We start from the raw sequence: 23,733 nt of genomic DNA on the forward strand, positions 1-23,733 counted from the left end.
TTTAATGCCAAGTGCAAATGTATTTTGGTAGTCTGATCTTTTATGAACAGACAGGAAAAATGAAAAAGTAAGCTTCATACTGTTCTAAGTCTTTACAACATCTGACGCTCCCTCATTCACTCATGCCAATGTTAGTATGGATGCTCTGGAAAGAATAACAATCCCTCTGACAGCATTTGAATGTTATGTAGTAATAAGGATAACCTGCATCTCGCAAAGGATAGTTGCTCACAAAATTGATGAGAATCGGATATATTTAAACAAGATGTCCTTATAGTGAAGTGTACAAAAGGTTTTCTTTGTCCTTTCCTTCCTCCAATGTCTGCGTAGTCCTGGAATCTATGGCTGGCATGGAGGCAGTGTGATCTATACTAGAACCTGTTGGCCTTGAAGATTTGCATAGACGACACCAGTGGGGTTTGTAACTCGAAGATTCAGAGATGCTGTGAGCATCTTAGCCGAGGTACACTCACCTTCCTTTGACACACATTCCCTCAGAGTTAGAATTGGAGGCAGAGTGTGGATGGAAGGACTGGGTACCTATGGAATGTCCTGATAGAAGGCTACTGGGACAGAGGAGAGAGAAGGGGAGCTATATGTGGTTCCCACCCAGTTGGGTGTCTACATGCACCACCCTGTCTCCTTTTGAGGAAGAGGCACCCAGAATGAGATTGATGTCCATTATCTTTCTGTTACTTTGTATTTATGGCTGAGCATCAATAAATGGAATATGGATACAATGGTGGCAGCGGCCAGACAGCATGCTCTCTTCTGTGAGAATGTTCCTTGGATGCTGCTGGTGAATGCAGAAAACATAAGACAAAAAGAGTTTTGGATTAGGATTAGAAGTTTAAGCATATATTCATAGTGATGGGAATGGGAGATCAGTATAGTGGTTTATGATGAATCTCATTCAGTTGGTGGAACATGGATCTGTTTGTCTCCTGTGAGATCAATAATCTTCTTTCTATATGGGGTAAAGAGACGAATATTGCACAAGCCAACACATGACATGTCAGTGTCTTTCTCTCCCTCTGTCTCTCCATCACACTCTCTCTCCCTCTCTCTCTTTCTCTCTGTCTCTGTGTCTCTGTCTGTCTGTCTGTCTCTCTCCTGCTCTCTGTCTCTCTCTCTCTACATATATCTGCCTATGTGTACCCATATCTCTCTCCATATAAATCTATCCATAACACACTCTCTCCACTCTACTATAGGGTGTTTTCTCTTGAAATGGGACAAAGTTGAAAAGTGTAGTACTGGAAAAGCACAGCAGGTCAGGCAGCATCCAAGGAGCAGGAGAGTCAAAGTTTCGAGCATAAGCCCTTCACTAAAGCCCACAAAGAGAAAAAACTGTCTCTCTCTCTCACTCTCTCTCTCTCTGTCTCTCTCCTGCTCTGTTTCTTTCTCTGTCTCTACATATATCTACCGATATGTATGCATTTCTCTCTGTATATACCTGTCCATAACACACACTCTCCACTTTACTATAGGTTGTTTTCTCTTGAAATGGGACAAAGGGAGGGATTGAATTAGAGGTAAGTATCTGACGCAGCTAGGTGTGTGCAGTGGCAGGGTAAGAGTGAGTGTGAGATAGCAGCAAGAAGACCATCTTTCATATCTGATTGCTCCCCTAGGCCATGCACTCTCTGCATGATGCGGGTGACAACTTCAGACCAGGCTGACCAGGTCTGGTGGCCTGAATTGACACTTAGCCAATTTTTATCAAAATCTGGCCCTATAAACAAATTCGGGCAGAAATATTTTTATTCAAAGTGTAATAGATACGTGAATTAGGTTATTTGGAAAGTCATTGAATAACAATTGACAAATGCATTCAAATTGATATATATGCAGAAAAAGAATGGACATTGGAATATAATGAAAAGTTGGACTAATGTTTCAAAAAAAGTAAGGATTTTAGTTATAGGTCTTTTCCTGTTTCTTTGATTACTTGGCTGTTTGTAATAATTTAGAATCACTACAACTGACCTGATTCAATCAAAGGTCATCTTCATCATTGGTGTATGAGTGTTGCTGACAAGGCCAGAATCTATTTCCTGTCCACAACAGCCCTTAAGAAGTTGATATTGAGCTGTCGCCTTGGATGACTGCAGTGTCGGTGGTTTAGGTACGGGTTCAGGACTCAACGACATTTTAAAAGGTCAGAAAGGAAGGAAAGCATCGTAGGACAGTTTTGTTGTAAAAGATGGTATCAGTATGATAGCAGGAAATGATTTTGGATCAAAAATATAGAACCCATGTGGGTGGTACAAAATTAAACAAGAGGAAGACTAGTTGGACTGATGTATAGCCCCCATAATGGCAGCTATACTCTTGAAAAGGTAATAAATAAGGAGATAATGAGGGCATCTAAAAAAGGCAGTATATTTATTATGGGTTGCTTGAATCTTCTTGTCGATTGGGAAAATCAAACTAGCAGAGGACTCCTAGTCATGAGGACTAATTTGTAAAGTGTATTTTGAAGGTTACACAGACATAATTTGGAGATGCTGGGGTTGGACCGGGGTGTGCAAAGTTAAAATCATACAACACTAGGTTATAATCCAACAGCACTAGTTTTCAGAGCGCCGCTCCATCATCACCCATTGGACTATAACATGGTGTTGTGTGATTTTTAACTTTGTACACAGACATAGATCTGGTAATTCATAATGTGGCAAGTTTAAGAAATGACCTTGATTAAAAGATCCCCTAGGAAACAGTGACTGTAACATAGTAGAATTTAGTTTGCAGTTTGAGAGTGAGAAACTTGGGTCTCACAAGAAATAACTGCAAACCTTATACAGCCATAGAGTCATAGAGATGTACAGCATGGAAACTGACCCTTCGGTCCAACCCGTCCATGCCGACCAGATAGCCCAACCCAATCTAGTCCCACCTGCCAGCACCCGGCCTATATCCCTCCAAACCTTTCCTATTCATATACACATCCAAATGCCTCTTAAATGTTGCAATTGTACCAGCCTCCATCACATCCTTTGGCAGCTCATTCCATACACGTACAACCCTCTGCGTGAAAACGTTGCCCCTTAGGTCTCTTTTATATCTTTCCCCTCTCACCCTAAACCTATGCCCTCTAGTTCTGGAGTCCCCGACCCCAGGGAAAATACTTTGTCTATTTATTCTATCCATGCCCCTCATAATTTTGTAAACCTCTATAACGTCATCCCCCCAGCCTCTGACGCTCCAGGGAATACAGCCCCAGCCTGTTCAGCCTCTCCCTATAGCTCAAATCCTCCAACCCTGGCATCATCCTTATAAATCTTTTCTGAACCCTTTCAGGTTTCACGACATCTTTCCGATAGGAAGGAGACCAGAATTGCACGCAATATTCCAACAGTGACCTAACCAATGTCCTGTACAGCCGTAACATAACCTCCCAACTCCTGTACTCAGTACACTGACCAATAAAGGAAAGCATACCAAATGCCTTCTTCACTATCCTATCTACCTGCGATTCCACTTTCAAGGAGCTATGAACCATCACTCCAAGGTCTCTTTGTTCAGCAACACTCCCTTGGACCTTACCATTAAGTGTATAAGTCCTGCTAAGTTTTGCTTTCCCAAAATGCAGCACTTCACATTTATCTGAATTAAACTCCATCTACCATTTCTCAGCCCATTGGCCCATCTGGTCCAGATCCTGTTGTAATCTGAGGTAACCTTCTTCACTGTCCACTACACCTCCAATTTTGGTGTCATCTGTAAACTTACTAACTGTACCTCTTATGCTCGTATCCAAATCATTTATGTAATTGACAAAAAGTAGAGGGCCCAGCACCGATCTTTGTGGCACTCCACTGGTCATAGGCCTCCAGTCTGAAAAACAACCCTCCACCACCACCCTCTTCTACCTTTGAGCTGGTTCTGTATCCAAATGACTACTTCTCCCTGTATTCCATGAGCTATAACCTTGCTAATCAGTCTCCCAATGATGACAAAATTGGCTGGAGAGAACTGGGAAAGGAGCTTAACAGAAAAGATGGTTGCTGGATGATGACAAACATTTAAGAAAATAATTCCTGATTGTCAACAAAGATGTATCTCAGTGAGGAAGAAGGTTTCTAAGAACAGGATAAACCAATCGTGCTTAGTTCTGAAAGTTTAAATAGCAGATGAAATTGAAAAAAAAACAGTGTGGCAAAGGACAGTGGTAAGTCAGAGGATTGAGAAAGTTTTAAAAACCAACAAAAAGAGAAAATAATATTTGAAGGCAAACTAGCAAGTAAGATAAAAACACACACAAAGAACTTCTTTAAATACACAAAAGAAAAGAGAGAGGGAGGACAAAGTGAATATAGGCCTCTTAAAGAGTGTGGGCTGGGGATGGAATAATGGGTAATCAGGGAATAACATTACGTCAGTCTTCACAGGAGAAGACATTAATTGCATTCCAGAAATGCTAAATAATCAAGCAGCAAAATAGGTTGCAGGGAGGAAATAAATACAATAACCAATGCTAGAGAAAAACCACTAGCAAAACAAATGGAATTAAAGACCGCTATGTTCCTCGACTTGGTGGGTTGCTTTCCAGGATAATGAAGGAGGCAGCTTCACAAATAATTGAACTATAGTAATCTTCCACGAATCCTTAAATTTGAGCAAGGTCCTAGACATTTAGAAAACTGCCCATGTAACACCCTTATTCAAAAAGGGAGTCTGATACAAAAAAACAGGTAACTATAGGCCAATTAGCTTAATATCTATCATTGGGAAAAAGTTAGTCTATTATAAATTATATATTGTAGACCATTTAGAAGTACATAATGGATTCAAGCAAGAATGATACCTGACAAAATTCAGTCTTTGAAGAGATAACAAACTGAATAGATAAAGGGGAACCAGTAGATATAATGTATTTGGTTTTTCAAAAGGCATTCAGTAAGGTATCACACATTAGTCTACTTAAGATAAAAGTTGATGATTGTCGGGGTTGGAAATTAGCACGAAAAGAGAATCAGCTAACTAACAGAAGACAGATTTGGGATAAGGGGAACATTTTTAGGATAGCATTCTACAACTGGTTGCGTATCAGAGGAATTATTGCCAGCGTCACAATTATTTATTGGATTGGGGAAGTGAATTTACTGAACACAGATTTGTGGATGACACAAAAATAAGTTGGAAGACAAGTGGTGAGAAAGGCACAAAGAGGCTACAGAGGGATATAGATAGGTTAAGCACATGGGCAAAATCATGGCAGGTGGAATGTAATGTAGAAAAATGTGAGGTTGTGTACTTTGTCAGGAAGAATGGAGGCACTGAACATTATTTAGATTGAGAAAAGTTACAACACAGGGACACGATTCTTATGCATGAATCACAAAAAAAAACTAATGTGCAAGTTCACCGGGTAACAGGGAAGGCACATTGAATGTTGGCCTTTATTTCAAAGGGAGCGGAATATAAAAATAGTTAAAACTATACTGGGTAGACAGGCAGGAGGCTGGAAGAACACAGCAAGCCAGGCAGCATCAAGAGGTGGAGAAACAAATGGTTCGGGTGTAACTTTTCAAAACTATACAGGGGACAAGTTGGACTACTCTTGAATACCATGAACAGTTTTGGTCCCCTTAGCTAAGGAAAGATTTACTGGCTTTGGAGGCAGTCCAGAGAAGGTTCACTCCAATGATCCTGGATATGGAGAATTTTTTTAATGTGGAGAGCTTGAGCAGATGATCATGTACTCATTAGAGTATAGAAGAATGAGTGGCAACCTTATTGAAATATAAAAGATTCTTAGGGGACTTTACAGGGTAGATGCAGAGAGGTTGATTCCCCTTGCTGGAGCATCTAGAACCAGAGGGCATAATTTCAAAATGACAGGCAACCCAATTAAGATAGAAATGAGGAGGAATTTCTTAATTCAAGGAGCTGAATCTGTGGAATTCTTTACCACAGATGCTTGTAGAGGCTGGATCTTTGAGTCTTCTTAAGACTAAGATAGACACATTTTTAATCAGTAAGGGAATTGAGGGTTAGGAGCTAAAGGTGGGAAAGTGGTGTTAAGGATGATCAGAGCAGCCATGATCTCACTGAATGGTGATGCAGACTCTATGGATTGAATGGCCTACTTCTGCTCCCAAATCTTATGATTTTAAGGTACACTCCGTTGTTTATGGAGGGATTCCATAAGTTTGACTGTGGGACACTGAAGGAATAGTGATATAGTTCCCATTTCCTACATTTCCACCTAGTCTACACATCCTTGGATACTATGGGAAATTTAACATGACCAATCCACCTAACTTGTGCATCTTTGGACTGTGGGAGGAAACTGCAGCACTGGAGGAAACCCACGCAGATACAGGGACAATGCGCAAACTCTACACAGACAGTCACCTGAGGGTGGAATTGAACCTGGGTCTGGTTTATGTTTAATGTAGAGGATGGTATTCCCTTGCAGTCATTGCCTTTTCCTCCTAGGTGATCGAGGTTGTGGCTTTTGAAGGTGCAAACGAATGGGTTGCATATTATAGATTTTCTAAACTGTAGCCATTTTCCACAGATAGTGTATATGGTACCAATCAAGCAGGCTGCCTTGTTCTGGATGTTGTTTAGTTTCTTGTGTTGTCAGATCTGTACTCCGCTAAGTATCACATTCCTGATGCATAGATAATAGGCAGTGTTTGGATAATCAGACTTACCTCAGGAATATTATACCATGACTTCCCCTAAAATTCCCCATATTTGTGGCTAGTCTCATTCATATTCTGCTCATTAATAAGCCAAAGAATCTTGATTGTGGGTATTCAAAGATGGTGTTGTTGAATGTTAAAGGGAGATGGGGAGATTCTCTCATGGCAAATGTTCCTTGACTGGCACTTGTATGGTGCAAGTTCTCACTTGCCACTTTGACAATAGCCACACTGAGGCTAATACATCTACCTGCACATTAACATGCTTCAGTGTCTGAGGAGTTGCAGAAGGTACTGAATATTATCTGGTCATCCTTGAGCATCCCAATGTCTGGTGTAATGATGAAGGGAAGGTTGTTGAACACGTAGTTGACAATGGTTAAGCCTAAGACTCTACCCTGATTAATTCCTGCCATGATGCCCCTGAGGCAGAGATGATTGCATAGGGACTCAATGGTTAGCACTGCTGCCTCACAGTGCCAGGGACCCAGGTTCAATTCTACCCTCTGGCAAATGTCTATGTGGAGTTTGTGCATTGTCCCTGTGTTTGTGTGGGTTTCCTCCAGTGCTGCAGTTTTCTCCCACAATCCAAAGATGCACAAGTTAAGTGGATTGATCACGCTAAATTTCCTATAGTGTCCAGGGATGTGTAGACTATGGACTAGCCATGGGAAATGTAGGGTTACAGAGATGGGGTATGGATCGATGGGATGTTCTTTGGACAGTCAGTGGGGACCCGATGGGCTGAGTGGCCTATTTCCACACTATAGGGATTCTATGATCAACCTTCACCAAGTACAGCCATCTTCTTTTGTACCAGGTAGACCTCCAGTCAATGGAGAATGTTTCTCCTGATTACTATTGACCTAAATTCTGTGATAGGCCTTTAATGTCATACTTGGTCAGATGTGATGGCAAAGCAGTCGCTCCCATTTCACTTTTGGATTTCAGCTCTTTTGTCTATGCTTGGACAAAGGTTGTTTTGAGATTCAGAGCTGAGTGGCCCTGGGGAACCCAAAGGGGGCTTCAATGAGTAGGCCGTTGCTGAGTAATTGCCGCTTGACTGCACGGTCGGCGACAGTTTCTGTCACTTTGGTGATAATTTTAAAGTAGACTGATAGATAGTAATTAGTTAGTTTGGATTTGTCCTGCTTTTTGTGGACACCTGGGCAATTTCCACATAACTTGTAACGTGACATTCAACATAATTAATCTTTCAATTCCTGATATAATAATGCTTCAGTTATAATTTTCGATGGCAAGGAATTTTATTGCAGCAATTTTCTTCTTAACTGTGTTTCATATGTTTCATATGTGTGTATCAGTCTTAATTGTCACTAATGACTATACAAAGCATGAATATTTTCTAAACTAATTGGTTTTGAAAAGTCAAAAATTGTTTCTGAATAATGCATAACCAAGCAATTATAAGTTTACATTCAACTGTAAAGGACACATCTCATTACTTTTGTGAGATTAGTGCAAGTGTGTTATTCATGGCTTTGAAAGCAGGAAATAGTTTGTCATTCTGAATAATCACAACCAAAAGATTTAAATGATTAGTGAAAGAACCAATTCAAATTCAGTTGGTTTGATAAGGAATACAGTTCTGGAAATCATTGATACAGAGCAGGAGAAGCATTGATTCACTCTTGCTTCAACTGACTTCTAAAATAGACCACAAACTATGGCTGTGACATTTCCCTTCATAAATTTGGAAGTAGAAAGAAAAATCCCTGTGAGATACGTACAGGAAAGCGTTGCCTTTAATTGCTTTGGGAATATGCTGATTGCATGTCTTTTTGACAGCAGGAAAATGAAGGCCAGGCAGACCTGAAACTGGTCTATAACTTCTAAGAGGAAATTGAAAACTTTTTTTTTGAGAAGAAAGTTAATTTGGCTCAATTTCTCCTTGATAAAGATTGTTAATATTGGCAGCAGATTCTGGTAATTTGCGTTCTTGAATTTATTCATTTTAATTCCAAGAATAATCCTGAGATTTAATCTTTGTACCGATTGAAATGTTCTCAGTAATGACCAGAAGCTTGTATTTTTGATAATGTGAAAACAATTTTACTCCGAAAAAAGAACATGAATACCAATATAGATATTGTATTAAATAGTTATGTTATAGATTATGAAGTACAACAAACAGTTATGTACAGTGGAAACTGAACTTTTCAGCTCAAATTTCCCTCCACAACCTTTTGATTTGTACCCCAAAACTCAAGTTGGATACTAATGAGAATTAGGAAGATTATTTCTTTTGGCTGAGTATTGTTTCAAAGATATGAACAAGGATCATGATTTCTTGGATCTTGCACTTAGTTCCAGCTAGGTTTGTAATTTAACTCTCCTTCAAGAGTCCCATGGTTTAGACCTTGAATTCAACATAGGCATTGCTAATACCTTAACACACAACCATCTCTGTTCAGAATTGTTTTGGTTCTGATGGAGTCTTGTCTGTCAAACTTTCTCTCTCGCTCCTCAGCTTGGTTGTCTTAAAAGTTTGATTCACTGTGAGTGCAATCCTTCTGTTAAAAAGAGGTTTGAACTCTTTCAGCGCACAGAATATTAACTGAACTCTACTTGAAAGACTTTGCCCTATAACAAGCCCATTCTAAAGATCCAGCTTTAGACTAGAGCCATGCCCACAATCTATTCACCCCTATAATTAATTTCTTAAACAATAGCAAGAGTAATTTCCAAAGCAATCTGGTCACATGATCAGTTACTGGTAGTCATGTGCTTTACTCTCAGCCTTTAAAGGGACAATCACCCTACCTTAAAACTTAGGGCTCACTCACCCCAATAAAATCAATGGCCCATCACAACACACTAAAATGCATTTTAAAATAAAGTAAAATCCTGCACTCATGTGGTTTAAGCTTATTTTTAAATAATGAAGATGTCTGTACAAACTGTGTAATGATTTCCACATGAAGATGTTAAGGCTAAAGAATACTGCACCTTTAAAATATTTTCAAATGGGTTTCCTTTAAAAAATGGATAAAAGTGAGAAAGAGAGGGGAATTTCAAGTCGTCATCTGAACTGCTTCCGTGGTTTTTGCAGTACACACAGTATGACAGATTGATTATGTGTATGTGACATTTGCAATGATACTGCTAATGATTTGTTTGCTGAATACAAATGAAGTCATTTATAATGTGTTCATAAATAAATGGGAAGTCTGAGATTTGGATCATGGTAACGAGATTCAGATAGGGATTGGCTATTTCCCAAATAAACATTGGCCTCTAAATTTCTGGGAATATACTTGTGTTTGTGCATCACAATTATAAGGTAAATATACATTTTCTAAATTGCTAAGCTATATATACAACAGCCATTACTAATCAATCACCAAGGCAAATGAGTTCTTAAATTTAATTCTTATCTTTTCAATATCCATGGAGTTATGGTACTTTGAGAGGTTCGCAACAGGACACCTGTTGATTATAAGCAAAACACAACAACCTGCGCTCATCTAATGATAACCATTACACAACGTGGCATCTAACTGCAATAAAACAAATGATGAACTAAATGCAAACACTGAGAGTGAACTGACGAAATAAAACAGGAACTTGTATAGAATGGACTTTTACTATTGTAACACTTATAAGATCTGGACAATACTAATCCAGTGACATAATTAGGGAATTTCTCTGTAACGTCAAAGAAACCTGCATCAGTTTGTCAGGGATGATGTTCTTTGCTCCCAGGAACAAAGTGTGACAGTCAAAGCTGAAGGTTTCTGACAAGGCTGGACAGAGAATTTATCAATAATCACAAACAGAGGATCATCTAGGTTGGATTCCGTTGTTTTGAATAACATGCCACTACATGGAATTCCCTGGTTGTTGCAGTTACTTAATCTTCCATCAACTGAACAAATTGTTTTTCATTATCAACACTGCATCCAAATGTTATCACCAAAATTTTGTGTTTGGGAATCCAGTCAATTTCAATGAATGGAAGAGAAAAGTTAAATTCCTTTCTGTGCTCTAAGGCAAATAGAGTTGTTAGCAACATAATTAGATTCGATTTGGACACCTCGAGGAAACAAAGCATCTTTCTTGGTAATGAAACATCATCTACATAATATATTCTGAACAAAATGAATGGCAACACCACAAAATGCATCAACTGAAAAATGATATCAAATGAGGAGAGATGATAGTTTAGTGGATTTAACATGAGACTAGTAATTGAGACTAGAACAGGATTCCCTATGGAAGATGGTGACATTTGAATTAAATTAATAAATCTGGAACAATAAACTAGTCTCAATAGTTAGTTACAATTACACGTTTCATGTAGATCGTTGCAAAACCCTACCTGATCCACTAACGTCTTTTAAGGAAAGAATTCTGCTGCCTTTTCCTGGTCTGGCCTGTACCTGATTCTAGACAAAAGCAAGGAAATGACCGAGCAAGCCATTCAATTCAAGGGAAAATAAAGTTAGGCACCAAATGCTGGGCTCACTGATGCTCCACATAACGCAAAATAATTTTTAAGTTCCACAGAAAATCCATATCATGTGTAAATTAAGCGAACTTGAGTTGATAACCTGTTATCTAAATAAAAGCTGAGGGAAAAGCTTCCCTACCCAAGTGGTAGGATGGCTGACGTGTGGGAACGTTGAAGTTCACAGAGAGCTAGTACACAGAGAGCTAAATCACATGATTGGATGTGAAAACAGTTGCCCAGTTATAGGAAGGACATTGTTAAGCTCAGGAGGGCTCAGAAGAGATTTACTAGAATATTGCTTGGTATGGAAGGTTTAAGAAAGGCTGGATAGGCTGGGACCTTTTTTACTGGAGCCTAGAAAGTTAACAGGTGACATGATAAAGTTTATAAAATAATGAGGTGTTCAGTTAGAATTAATGGTAATTGTCTTTTCCCTGGGTTGGGGAATTTCAAGTCTAGGGGGCACATATTTTTCAGATTGGGGGAGAGAGATTTAAAAAAGACATGAGCTGAAAATGTGTTGCTGGAAAAGCGCAGCAGGTCAGGCAGCATCCAAGGAACAGGAGAATCGACGTTTAGGGCTTATGCCCGAAACGTCGATTCTCCTGTTCCTTGGATGCTGCCTGACCTGCTGCGCTTTTCCAGCAACACATTTTCAGCTCTGATCTCCAGCATCTGCAGCCCTCACTTTCTCTTAAAAAAGACATGGGCAAACGTTTTACACAGAGGGTGGTATGCATATGGAATGAACTTCTTGAGGAAGTAGTGGAAGTGGGTACAATTACACTGTTTAAAAGACATTTGGATTAGTACATGAATAGGAAAGGATTGGAGGGATATGGGCTGGGAACATATAGATGGGACTAGTTTAGTAGATGGGATTATGTTCGACATTGACTGGTTAGACCAAAGGGTTTGTTGCTGTATATTTTTACTATATTTAAGAAAAGCACACCAATCTTAATCAAGAATTCTTTTGTATAAACATTACTCAAAATCTGAGTACCTTGTTGTCCTTGATTAGTCCTCTCAAGCATCATTTCCTTTGAATTAAAACAGAAGTATTAATGGCAATTTCCAGATCTGATGACCACGACTTTGTCCACATTTTTAAGCAAGTTGCTGTTTCGAATGAAATCATTTGAACTTATTTTCAGACATCAGTGTGCAATTACCAATAATAGGTATACAATGCAATGTGGATTAAGGAAACCATCTTACAACTATCTTATTTCAGTTGCAGAATAATGTCCAGGATTATGCAGTTTATAGAATCCCTACAGTGTGGAAAGAGGCCCTTTGGCTCAACAAGTCCACACCGACCCTGCGAAGAGTATTCCACACAGATCCATTCTCCTCCCCTATTTTTCAATATTTCCTCCCTGACTAATGCAACTAACCTACATATCCCTGAACACTATTGGATATTTAGCATGGCCAATTCACCAAACCTGCACATCTTTGGATTGTGGGAGGAAACCGGAGCACCCGGAGGAAACTCATGCAGACACTGGGAGAATGTGCAAACTCCACACAGACAGTTGCCCGAGGCTGGAATTGAACCTGGGTCCCTGGCGCTGTGATGCAGCAGTGTTAGCCACTGAGCCACCATGCCGCCCTTGTTAACACAACAGTGAAACTGTCAGTTTTAATTTTTCTTGCTTATTTCTTTGAAAGTGACAGGAATTTCTGGAACAAAAATAGAAATTTCTGGAGAAACTCATCAGGTCTGGCAAGATCTGTGGAAAGAAAGCAGAGTGAATGTTTCATGTCCAGTGATCTTCATTCAGAATTCCTGGAGTCCACATCTGCACACTTAAATGCTGAAATCCTCCACAGAAGAATCTCAATTATCTGGAGAACACAGGCGGGGTGTACTATATTTCATTTGGTTAATTGAATTCCAGATAACATAGCCTGATAAAATAATTTAGCCAAGCATCGGGACCTTGTGATCTTGCCAGATAATCCAATATTCGGATAATCGATGCTGGATAATCTAGGTTTCTCTGTAGTTCCTATTCATAATTGAATGTTTCTCCAGGGGATGCACTGTTGAATGCAATCGATGAAAAATTACTGACCTGATGGGAAACTTCCATTTGACTGTCTTAGACTCAGTGTAAAAATCCTCAAAAATGTCACTGTTAATGAACAAAGATGTTACTCGTTTGTAAGGTCATACTAAGTTTTATATCACTGCTAAACAAGCTTACTGGTTCTGAAAGAGTATTTTCATATTTATTTAATATTAAATTTTATATTTTGATATGATTCCACATTTTAAAGTTTCTTTTGATTTGGTATTTTAGCTTCGATCTCAATCCTAATGGTATGCCACAATCATTAATTTCGCTAATTCAAATATTAACAATTGAAGGGATTTTTTTTTTGACTTCCTGATTTGCTATCTGCACTATGATTAGCTACTTATGTTGTTTGACATCTCTGTTACTTGGGGTCTGGAGATGTCTTTTGTTGGTCACCAGGGAAGGAGGGCAGATTTCTCTCCCTAAAGGATTTTAGTGACCCAGACAGGCATTTTCCAACTATCAACAGTGGCCAGCTACTGATCTGAAGTCACATGCAGACCAGACGAGGCAAGGGCAGCAGATTTCCTTCCTTAAAAGAACATTAGTAATGCAGTTGCATTTTTTTTACAACAATCAATACTGAGTAACAGATTGCAATTAGACTAGATTTTCTTTCCAGAATTTTACAGAATTCGAAATTTATGATATGTCATGGTAGAACTCAACCTATGTCTGCAGGCTAATCCCCAGAACGTCAACCTAGGGCTCTGGATTTTGAGTACAGTGACATTACTACTATACCATTACTCCCTCACGTTGCTCCACTAATTAATTTTACATTATTAAACAGTTTTACAGGGAAAGTGTATTAAAATCTAGAAGCAGTAAATCACGCTAGATAAATCAGAAAATACGTCGCAGGTATTTATCAGAAGAATTTGAAACGGTTCAGCATTGACAGAGTCAACAAAGACAGGTAAATACTAGCAAGCTTTGCAATATAAAATAAAACTACTTCTGACTATAAGACAGGCTTATAGAATGCCAAACAATATCGAGATTATACAGATTTAAAAATTTAATGTTAGGAGCCTAATTAATATATTAAAGACAAACGGGAGAAAAAATGCTTTCTAGCAGATTCAAGATCGGAGATGGTCCATACAGTGGATTTCCTTTCTTCAAAGAACAGTAGTGATAGAGATGGGTTTTTTTACAACAATCAACACTTGGTTGCAGTTGGGTGAGTTTTTCTTTCTAGATTTTTACAGAAGATTGGACTTCAGGGAGAAAACATTTTCTAAAATATTGAAGACTGGAGGATAGCAAATGTTCCCTTGATTATGAAGGGGAGTCAGGACAACCCTGGTAATTACATGCCAGTGAGCCTTCCTTTGATTGTGGGTAAGGTGTTGCAAAAGGCTATAAGAGATAGGATTTATAATCATCTGGAAAGGAATAATTTGATCAGGGATAGTCAATACGGTTTTGTGAAGGGTAGGTCGTGCCTCACTAATCTTATTGAGTTCTTCGAGAAGGTGACAAAACAGGTGGATGAAGGTAGCGTAGTTGATGTGGTGTTTATGAATTTGAGTAAGACATTTGATAAGGATCCACATGGTAGGCTGCTGCACAAAATATGGAGTTTCAGGATTGAAGATGATTTAGCAGTTTCGAGCAGAAATTGGCTAGCTGAAAGAAGACAGAGGCTGGTGGTTGATGGGAAATGTTCATCCTGGAGCTCAGTTATCAGTGGTGTGCCGCAAAGATCTGTTTTGGGGCCACTGCTGTTTGTCATTTCTATAAATGATGTGGATGTGGATGTAGAAGGATGGGTTAGTAAACTTGCGGATGACACTAAGGTAGGCAGAGTTGTGGATAATGCCGAAGGATGTTATGGGTTACAGAGGGACATAGATAAGATGCAGAGCTGGGCCGAGAAGTGGCAAGTGGAGTTTAATACGGAAAAGTGTGAGGTAGTTCACTTCAGAAGAAGTAACAGGAATGCAGAGTATTGGGCTAATAGTAAAATTCTTGGCAGTGTAAATGAACAGAGAGATCTCGGTGTCCTAGTGCATAAATCCCTGTACATTGCCACCCAGGTTGATAGAGTTATTAAGGCATATGGTGTGTTGGCGTGTATTGGTAGGGGGATTGAGTTTCAGAGCCACAAGGTCATGCTTCAGCCTTAGAAGACACTGGTAAGGCCACACCTGGGGTTTTGTGTGAAGTTCTGGTCACCACATTATAGGAAGCTTTGGAAAGGGTTCAGGGGAGATTTACTCGGATGTTGCCTGGTATGGAGGAAGGTCTTACAAAGAAAGGGTGAGGGAACTGAGGCTGTTTTCGATGGAGAAAATAAGGTTGAGAGGTGACTTAATTGAGACGTATAAGATAATCAGAGGGTTAGATAGGGTGGACAGTGAGAACCTTTTTCCTCGGATAGTGAAGCTAACACGAGAGCTTTAAATTGAGGGGTGATAGATTTAGGACAGATATTAGGGGTAGTTTCTTCACTCAGTAGTAGGGGCGTGGAACGGCCTGCCTGCAACAGTAGTAGACTTGCTGACGTTAAGGGCATTTAAATGGCCATTGGACATACATATGGAATAGTGTAGGTTAGCTGGGCATCGGATTATTTTCACAGGTCAGTGCAACATCGAGGGCCTGTACTGTGCTGTAACGTTCTATGTTCTATGTAAAATATCGAAATGCTTCAAGATTAAATACCAAATCCAAAGCAGAACAAGTTAATCAATTATAAATTTTATTAGATTCTACAACCAATGTTATAAATTATCAGAAAATAAAAAGATGCAAACACCTTTAATGAAGTTATTGTAGCTTTCCACAATTACTTGAACATATTGAATTTTTGAATGGGCAATGTTTAAAAGAAGAGTTCACCTTCCAGGAGCAACTGTCGACAGATTCACAAATGACCTCAACAGATTAGTTAAAACCCGTGCGATGGATCGCTGCATTCAGAATTCATAGGACTTTTTGATCAGTTAATGTCAGATATATTACAGTCCAGGGAAGATCTAACTTTGAAGAAAGCCATTCTAATTGCCGAACCAGAGACTGTGGAAAGTCACTGATAAATCCTGACAGAAATCTAGCCTTACTGCAAAAATGCAACAGAGGCTACTAAGTTCAAAAGTTACAAATATTCTGAACAGACATATGATATGCCAACAAAAGAAGTAGGCAAGATATCAGATATTAAGAGTCAGTATCAGAACTATGGAACCAAAAAAGCATTGCAGCTAAAAGTATTTTCAGTGGTGACAGGTGTGTCATATTTATAAATCAAAAAGGTCACTTCCAAATGATACGTAGAAATCAGAAACTGTTCCAAAATCACAGAAATGAGAGGGTACATGCATAAGGAACTCTGCACAGAGATCCTACACCCCTATTAGAAGACACACTAGCATTTACACTATAGGAGATACCCAAGGCATTCATAGGTGAAATATGGCCACCAAAAAATAAGTTGAATAGACATCCAGTTCAATTTAGACTTGATATAAAGGGCGCTAGCACTGTCTTATCTGACAAAATATCTTAGCTGAATTACAACACCTCTTGAAATTTATTGAATGTAACCCAACCACTTTATAAGGAAGTGAACATTGACTGACCTAGGAAAATACAACCAGTCAGATACTTTATAGACCTTCAAAAATTAAGGCAGCACTGTGACTCAGTGGTTAGCACTGCTGCCTCACAGTGCCAGAGACCCATGTTCAATTCAGCCTTGGGCGACTGTCTGTGTGGAATTTGCATATTCCCCCTGTGTCTGCGTAGGTTTCCTCCGGGTGCTCCGGTTTCCTCCCATAGACCAAAGACGTGCAGGTTTGGTGAATTCACCTTGCCAAATTGCCCATAGTGTTAGCATTAGTCAAAAGGAAATGGGTTTGGGTGGATTAGTCTTTGGAGGGTCGGTGTGGACTTCTTGGGCTGAAGGGCCTATTTTCACACTGTAGGGAATCTAATCTAATCTAAGAAGAAGTTTCAAGCAGCAGAAATCACTTTTATATTGAAGTTTGAGATTTAGTTCACATCATCAGAATGGAAGAAGCCAGAGATTCTCAGAGTTGTTCAGGAAATGTTTTCCATCCCTGAAACCACTTAAGAATCCTCACAGAATATCTCTCAGCAAGACTTGAGACAATAACCAAATGCTGCAACAATTAAGTAGTACTATCCACTTAAATTTTTAATCAAGCCAGTGTTAACAGCATGGCAGTCTGTTACATAGAGTGGTGATACAGAACAGTCAATATCACTGATTTAATTGGTGTGAAAGAAACCTGTTAGCCTTGGCAAAAGAACACACAGCATGAAAGAAGTTGTTCAACATATACAACCTCATAGGGGGAATCAGCTATGTGTCCAGAACGTGGTACAAAGGATAGAACTATTTCTTCCGTCCCCACAATGTCTTCCATGATGGTCATTGATAAATCAAAAGTACTCCAGAGAAGTTAACAGAACAGCAACAACAAAGCTAATGGTCAACCAAATCCTCTGGGAAAGATATTCAGGAAATTAAGGAGCCTCCAGAGAAGAAATAAACAAAAAACTAATACTTCTCAAGGCAATGACTCACTGATCTTCGCAGTCTGAAAGAAATGTGTTCTGGGAAAATTGCCAAAACACTAAATTGCTTGAATTTGTGAAGTCAAAAACTTTGGGGGAAAGGGGTCATGGTAAATGTAATATATTAGTTTATGTGATTGTGTATTGGGCAAAATAAGGGGAAGAAAGCTTCAACGGAGATCCATAAGCCAATAGATTAACCCTTTCATATTGATTTACCCATCAAAGGCCCTGCATGCTCATTAAAATCAAACTGGATGGCCAATCAATCAGATGGACTCTAGCATGGCCTCCTGATGGATGCAAGAGAATCTTCTCTATCTTTTGTTTATAATAATTAAACTATTGAGAGTTAACATGTACATAAATACAAAGATTTAATAGACTGCTTATTACTCAAGTCAAGAACCTCTTTAGCTGAGACTTATTCTGTTGATCCTTGACGAAAGAATAAGGAAAAGGCCCTAAGACTGGGAAGTAGAGTATGCTTCTTAGCAGGACTTATACACTTAATGGTAAGGTCCAAGGGAGTGTTGCTGAACAAAGAGACCATGGAGTGCAGGTTCATAGCTCCTAGAAAGTAGAGTCGCAGGTAGATAGGATAGTGAAGAAGGTGTATGGTATGCTTTCCTTTATTGGTCAGAGTATTGAGTACAGGAGTTGGGAGGTCATGTTGTGGCTGTACAGGACAATGGTTAGGCCACTTTTGAAATACTGTGTGCAATTCTGAGTTCAGAAAAGATTTACAAGAATATTGCCAGGGTTGGAGGATTTAAGCTATTGGGAGAGGTTGAATAGGCTGGGACTGTTTTCCTTAAAGCGTCGGAGGCTGTGGGGTGACCTCTTGGAGGTTTACAAAATCATGAGGAGCATGGACAGGGTAAATAGACAAGGTCTTTTCTTTGGGGTGGGGGAGTCCAGAACTAGAGGGCATAGGCTTAGGATGAGAGGGGAAAGATATAAATAATACCTGAGGGGCAACCCTTTCACACAGAGAGTGGTGCGTGTGTGGAATGGGCTGCCAGATGAAGTGGTGGAGGCTAGTACAATTGCAACTTTTAAAAGGCATCTGGATGGGTCTATGAATAGAACATAGAACATAGAACATAGAACATAGAACAATACAGCACAGAACAGGCCCTTCGGCCCACGATGTTGTGCCGAACATTTGTCCTAGCTTAAGCACCCATCCATGTATCTATCCAATTGCCGCTTAAAGGTCACCAAAGATTCTGACTCTACCACTCCCACAGGCAGTGCATTCCATGCCCCATACCACTCTCTGGGTAAAGAACCTACCCCTGACATCTCCCCTATACCTTCCACCCTTCACCTTAAATTTATGTCCCCTTGTAACACTCTGTTGTACCCGGGGAAAAAGTTTCTGATGGTCTACTCTATCTATTCCTCTGATCATCTTATAAACTTCTATCAAGTCACCCCTCATCCTTCACTGTTCCAATGAGAAAAGGCCTAGCACTCTCAAGCTAGCCTCGTACGACCTATTCTCCATTCCAGGCAACATCCTGGTAAATCTTCTCTGCACCCTCTCCAAAGTTTCCACATCTTTCCTAAAGTGAGGCGACCAGAACTGCACACAGTACTCCAAATGTGGCCTAACCAAAGTCCTGTACAGTTGCAACATCACTTCACGACTCTTGAATTCAATCCCTCTGCTAATGAACGCTAATACACCATAGGCCTTCTTACAAGCTCTATCCACCTGAGTGGCAACTTTCAAAGACCTATGAACATAGACCCCAAGATCCCTCTGTTCCTCCACCTCACTAAGAACCCTACCGTTAACCCTGTATTCCGCATTCTTATTTGTCTTTCCAAAATGGACAACCTCACACTTGGCAGGGTTGAACTCCATCTGCCACTCCTCAGCCCAGCTCTGCATCATATCCAAGTCCCTTTGCAGCCGACAAGAGCCCTCCTCACTATCCACAACTCCACCAATCTTCGTATCATCTGCAAATTTACTGACCCACCCTTCGACTCCCTCATCCAAGTCATTAATAAAAATTACGAACAGCAGAGGACCCAGAACTGATCCCTGCGGAACTCCACTTGTAACTGGGCTCCAGGCTGAATATTTACCATCTATCACCACTCTCTGACTTCGACCGGTTAGCCAGTTTTCTATCCAATTGGATAGGAAGGTGTGGAGGGATATGGGCCGGGTGTTGGCAGGTGGGAATAGATTAAGTTGGGCTATCTGGTCAGCATGGATGAGTTGAACCAATGCAACAATTCCAAAAACAATTGTGACATGTCAGTGAAAGGCCACTGGAGTTGAGTTACCAGAAGATAGTCACCAACAAAATCAACTCCATATCCAATGATGGCTTATTAGCTCCTCCAGTGAGAAAAAGATTGTAGGAAAGATGAGGATTACACTTCTGGCAATTATCTCTGAATGATTAACTTTGTACGAGATTGTGATTTATCGTTTTGCTAATTTAGGGAATTAGAAAAGTCCTAAATTATAAACATGGATAGAATCTTACAGGGGTCGATGGAATTTGGATAATTTGGGCAACAGTGAGATTTGCGGCATAATTAGGTGAGAATTCTGTCAAGGCTTATCTCACCAACAAAAATAGCAAGTGTTAGAGAAACTCAGTAGGTCTGGCAATATCTGTGGAGAGAAAAACAGAGTTAACCTTTCAAGTCCAGCGAACCTTCATCTGAATGCCCACCTCAACATTGGAATCAAGTTGCTGCATTTTTTATACATTTGCTGAGTGTTTAATACTGTGCTACACAACAGACTTGAGCGAAGTTATAGGTCATGATGTAAAGTTGGCTGAGTGATAGGAAACAGAAAGTAATGGTCAGTGGATAGTTGTGGGCTGGAGCTAGGTTTGTAGTGGAATTCGCCAAGGGTCAGTAGGTGCCTTTGCTTTCCCTGATTTATTTTTAAAAATCTAGATTTTGGTGTGCAGGAGGCAATTTCCAAGTATGTAGATGTCTTGAAGCTTTGCAGAATTGTAAACAGAGAGGAGAAAGTGTGATGCTCCAAAGGGACATTGACAAGTTGGCAGAGTGGGCAGTTAGCAGGCAGATGAGGTTGAGAAGTGGGAGGTAATGAACTTTCAATGGAAAGACATTGAAAGGCAAATAAAACAGGGGGATACTCTTCAAAATGGGTGCAGGAGCAGACAGACCAGTGTGGCTGTATAGACAGATTATTGAAGGTGGCAGGACAAGTGGAGAAGGAGTGAGCAGTTAATAAAGGATATAGTGTCCTTGACCTTATTAAAAGGGGCATAGAGTACAAGCGTGAGGAGGCAAAGCTGAAATTGTACAAGATACTTGTTAGACCTCAGCTGGAGTATTGTATACACTTGAGGGTGCCACATTACAGGATATGTGGAAATGCACTGAAAAGACTGCAGAAACATTTACAACACTGGTTCCAGGAATGTGATACTTGAGTTATGAGGACAGTTTGGAGATGCTGGGGCTGTTCTCTTTGGAGAGAGAATACTGATAGGAGATTCGATACAAAATCATGAACCCTTTGGGTAGAGCAGAGATGGAGAAGTTGTTCCTCCTCATAAAAGGAGCAAGGACAAAATGGCATAGATTTCAGGTGAGGGGCAAAAGAAGCAATGGTGATCAAAGTTTGTGAGAAGATTTGTAGCTCGGGTGCTCGTTGCTGTGGTTCTGTTCGCCGAGCTGGAAGTTTTTGTTGCAAATATTTCGTCCCCTGTCCAGGTGACATCCTCAGTGCTTGGGAGCCTCCTGTGAAGCGCTTCTGTGGTGTTTCCGCCGGCATTTATAGTGGCCTGTCCCTGCCGCTTTCGGTTGTCAGTTTCAGCTGTCCGCTGTAGTGGCCAGTATATTGGGTCCAGGTCTATGTGTTTGTTGATGGAGTTTGTGGATGAGTGCCATGCTTCTAGGAATTCCCTGGCTGTTCTTTGTTTCGCTTGCCCTATAATGGTAGTGTTGTCCCAGTCAAATTCATGTTGCTTGTCGTCTGCGTGTGGTCGTGTCGTTTTGTGGCTCGTTGATGTTCGTGGATGCGGATCGTTAGCTGTCTTTCTGTTTGTCCTATATAGTGTTTTGTGCAGTCCTTGCATGGGATTTTGTACACTACATTAGTTTTGCTCATGCTGGGTCCTTCGTTCTGGTGAGTTATTGTCTGAGTGTGGCTGTTGGTTTGTGTGCTGTTATAAGTCCTAGTAGTCGCAGTAGTCTGGCTGTCATTTCAGAGATGTTCTTGATGTATGGTAGTGTGGCTAGTCCTTTGGGTTGCGGCATGTCCTCGTTCTCTTGTCTTTCCCTTAGGCATCTGTTGATGAAATTGCGAGGATATCCGTTTTTGGCGAATACCTTGTATAGGTGTTCCTCTTCCTCTGTTTGCAGTTCTGGTGTGCTGCAGTGTGTTGTGGCCCTTTTGAATAGTGTCTTGATGCAACTTCGTTTGTGTGTACTGGGGTGGTTGCTTTCATAGTTCAGGACTTGGTCTGTGTGTGTGGCTTTCCTGTGTACCTTAGTGGTGAATTCTCCATTTGGTGTTCTCTGTACCATCACGTCCAGGAATGGGAGTTGGTTGTCCTTTTCTTCCTCTCTCATGAATCAGATTCCTGTGAGTGTGGAGTTGATGATCCGGTGTGTATTCTCTATTTCCGTGTTTTTAATGATTACAAACGTGTCATCAACGTATCTGACCCAGAGTTTGGGTTGAATTTATGGTAAGACTGTTTGTTCTAACCTTTGCATTACTGCTTCTGCTATGAGTCCCGAGATCGGTGAGCCCATGGGTGTTCCGTTGATTTGTTCGTATATCTGGTTGTTGAATGTGAAGTGTGTTGTGAGGCACAAGTCCAGTAGTTTAAGTATGCCGTCTTTGTTGATGGGTTCAACGTCCTGTTGTCTGTTATGTCTGTTCAGCAGGTTGGCTATTGTTTCTCTGGCTAGGGCTTTGTCAATAGAGGTGAACAGTGCCGTTACATCGAATGAGACCATGGTTTCTTCCTTGTCTATGTGTATATTTCTGATGATGTCCAAGAATTCCTATGTCGATTGTACAGAGTGTCTGGATCCGCTGATCAGGTGTTTCAGTTTCTGCTGTAGTTCTTTAGCCAGTTTGATGGTGATGGTGTCCTTGGTAGTGATACTATGGGTCTGAGTGGGATGTCTGGTTTGTACACTTTAGGTAGTCCATAGAATCTGGGGGTGTTGTTGCTTTCAGGTTTCATTCTTTGTTAGTCCGACCTGGTTATCTGTCCGTTTTTTTGTAGGTTCCTCAGTGTGTTATTTATCCTATTGGTGAGCTGTGGGGTGGGGTCAAACTCCCTCTCTTGGTAGGTGTTGGTATCTGCAAGTAGTTGTTGTTCTTTTTGGATGTACTTTGCTTTGTCCAGGATGACCGTCATTCTGCCTTTGTCTGCTGGTAGTATGATTATGTTCTTATCGTTTCTTAGTGATTTTAGTGCTTCCCTCTCCTTGGTGTTGAGGAAGACAGCTAACGATCCGCATCCACGAACATCAACTAGCCACGAAACGACACGACCAGCTATCCCTAGTAGCCACACACGCAAACGACAAGCAACATGAATTTGACTGGGACAACACTACCATTATAGGGCAAGCCAAACAAAGAACAGCCAGGGAATTCCTAGAAGCATGGCACTCATCCACAAACTCCATCAACAAACACATAGACCTGGACCCAATATACCGGCCACTACAGCGGACAGCTGAAACTGACAACCGGAAGCGGCAGGGACAGGCCACTATAAATGCCCGAGGAAACACCACAGAAGCACTTCACAGGAGGCTCCCAAGCACTGAGGATGTCACCAAGACAGAGGACGAAACGTTTGCAACAAAAACTTCCAGCTCGGCGAACAGAACCACAGCAAGCAATGGTGATGTGAGAAGGAACTTTTTAACTCAGCAAGGAGGTAGGATATTGAGTGCACTGCCTGGAAATGTGGCGGAG

General features: G+C 40.5%; 1 protein-coding gene across 1 annotated transcript in view; it reads left to right on the forward strand.

Annotated features, from left to right (window-relative positions):
- LOC122550661 (PC3-like endoprotease variant B) overlaps positions 1–23,733 on the forward strand; it is an 889,929-nt gene that overhangs the window by 148,730 nt on the left and 717,466 nt on the right. The gene's annotated exons all lie outside the window — the stretch shown is intronic.

Source organism: Chiloscyllium plagiosum, unplaced genomic scaffold (genome assembly GCF_037043375.1).
Source record: "Chiloscyllium plagiosum isolate Xiang-an unplaced genomic scaffold, Cpla_swu_hap1 HiC_scaffold_6, whole genome shotgun sequence".
NCBI classification, from domain to species: Eukaryota; Metazoa; Chordata; class Chondrichthyes; order Orectolobiformes; family Hemiscylliidae; genus Chiloscyllium; species Chiloscyllium plagiosum.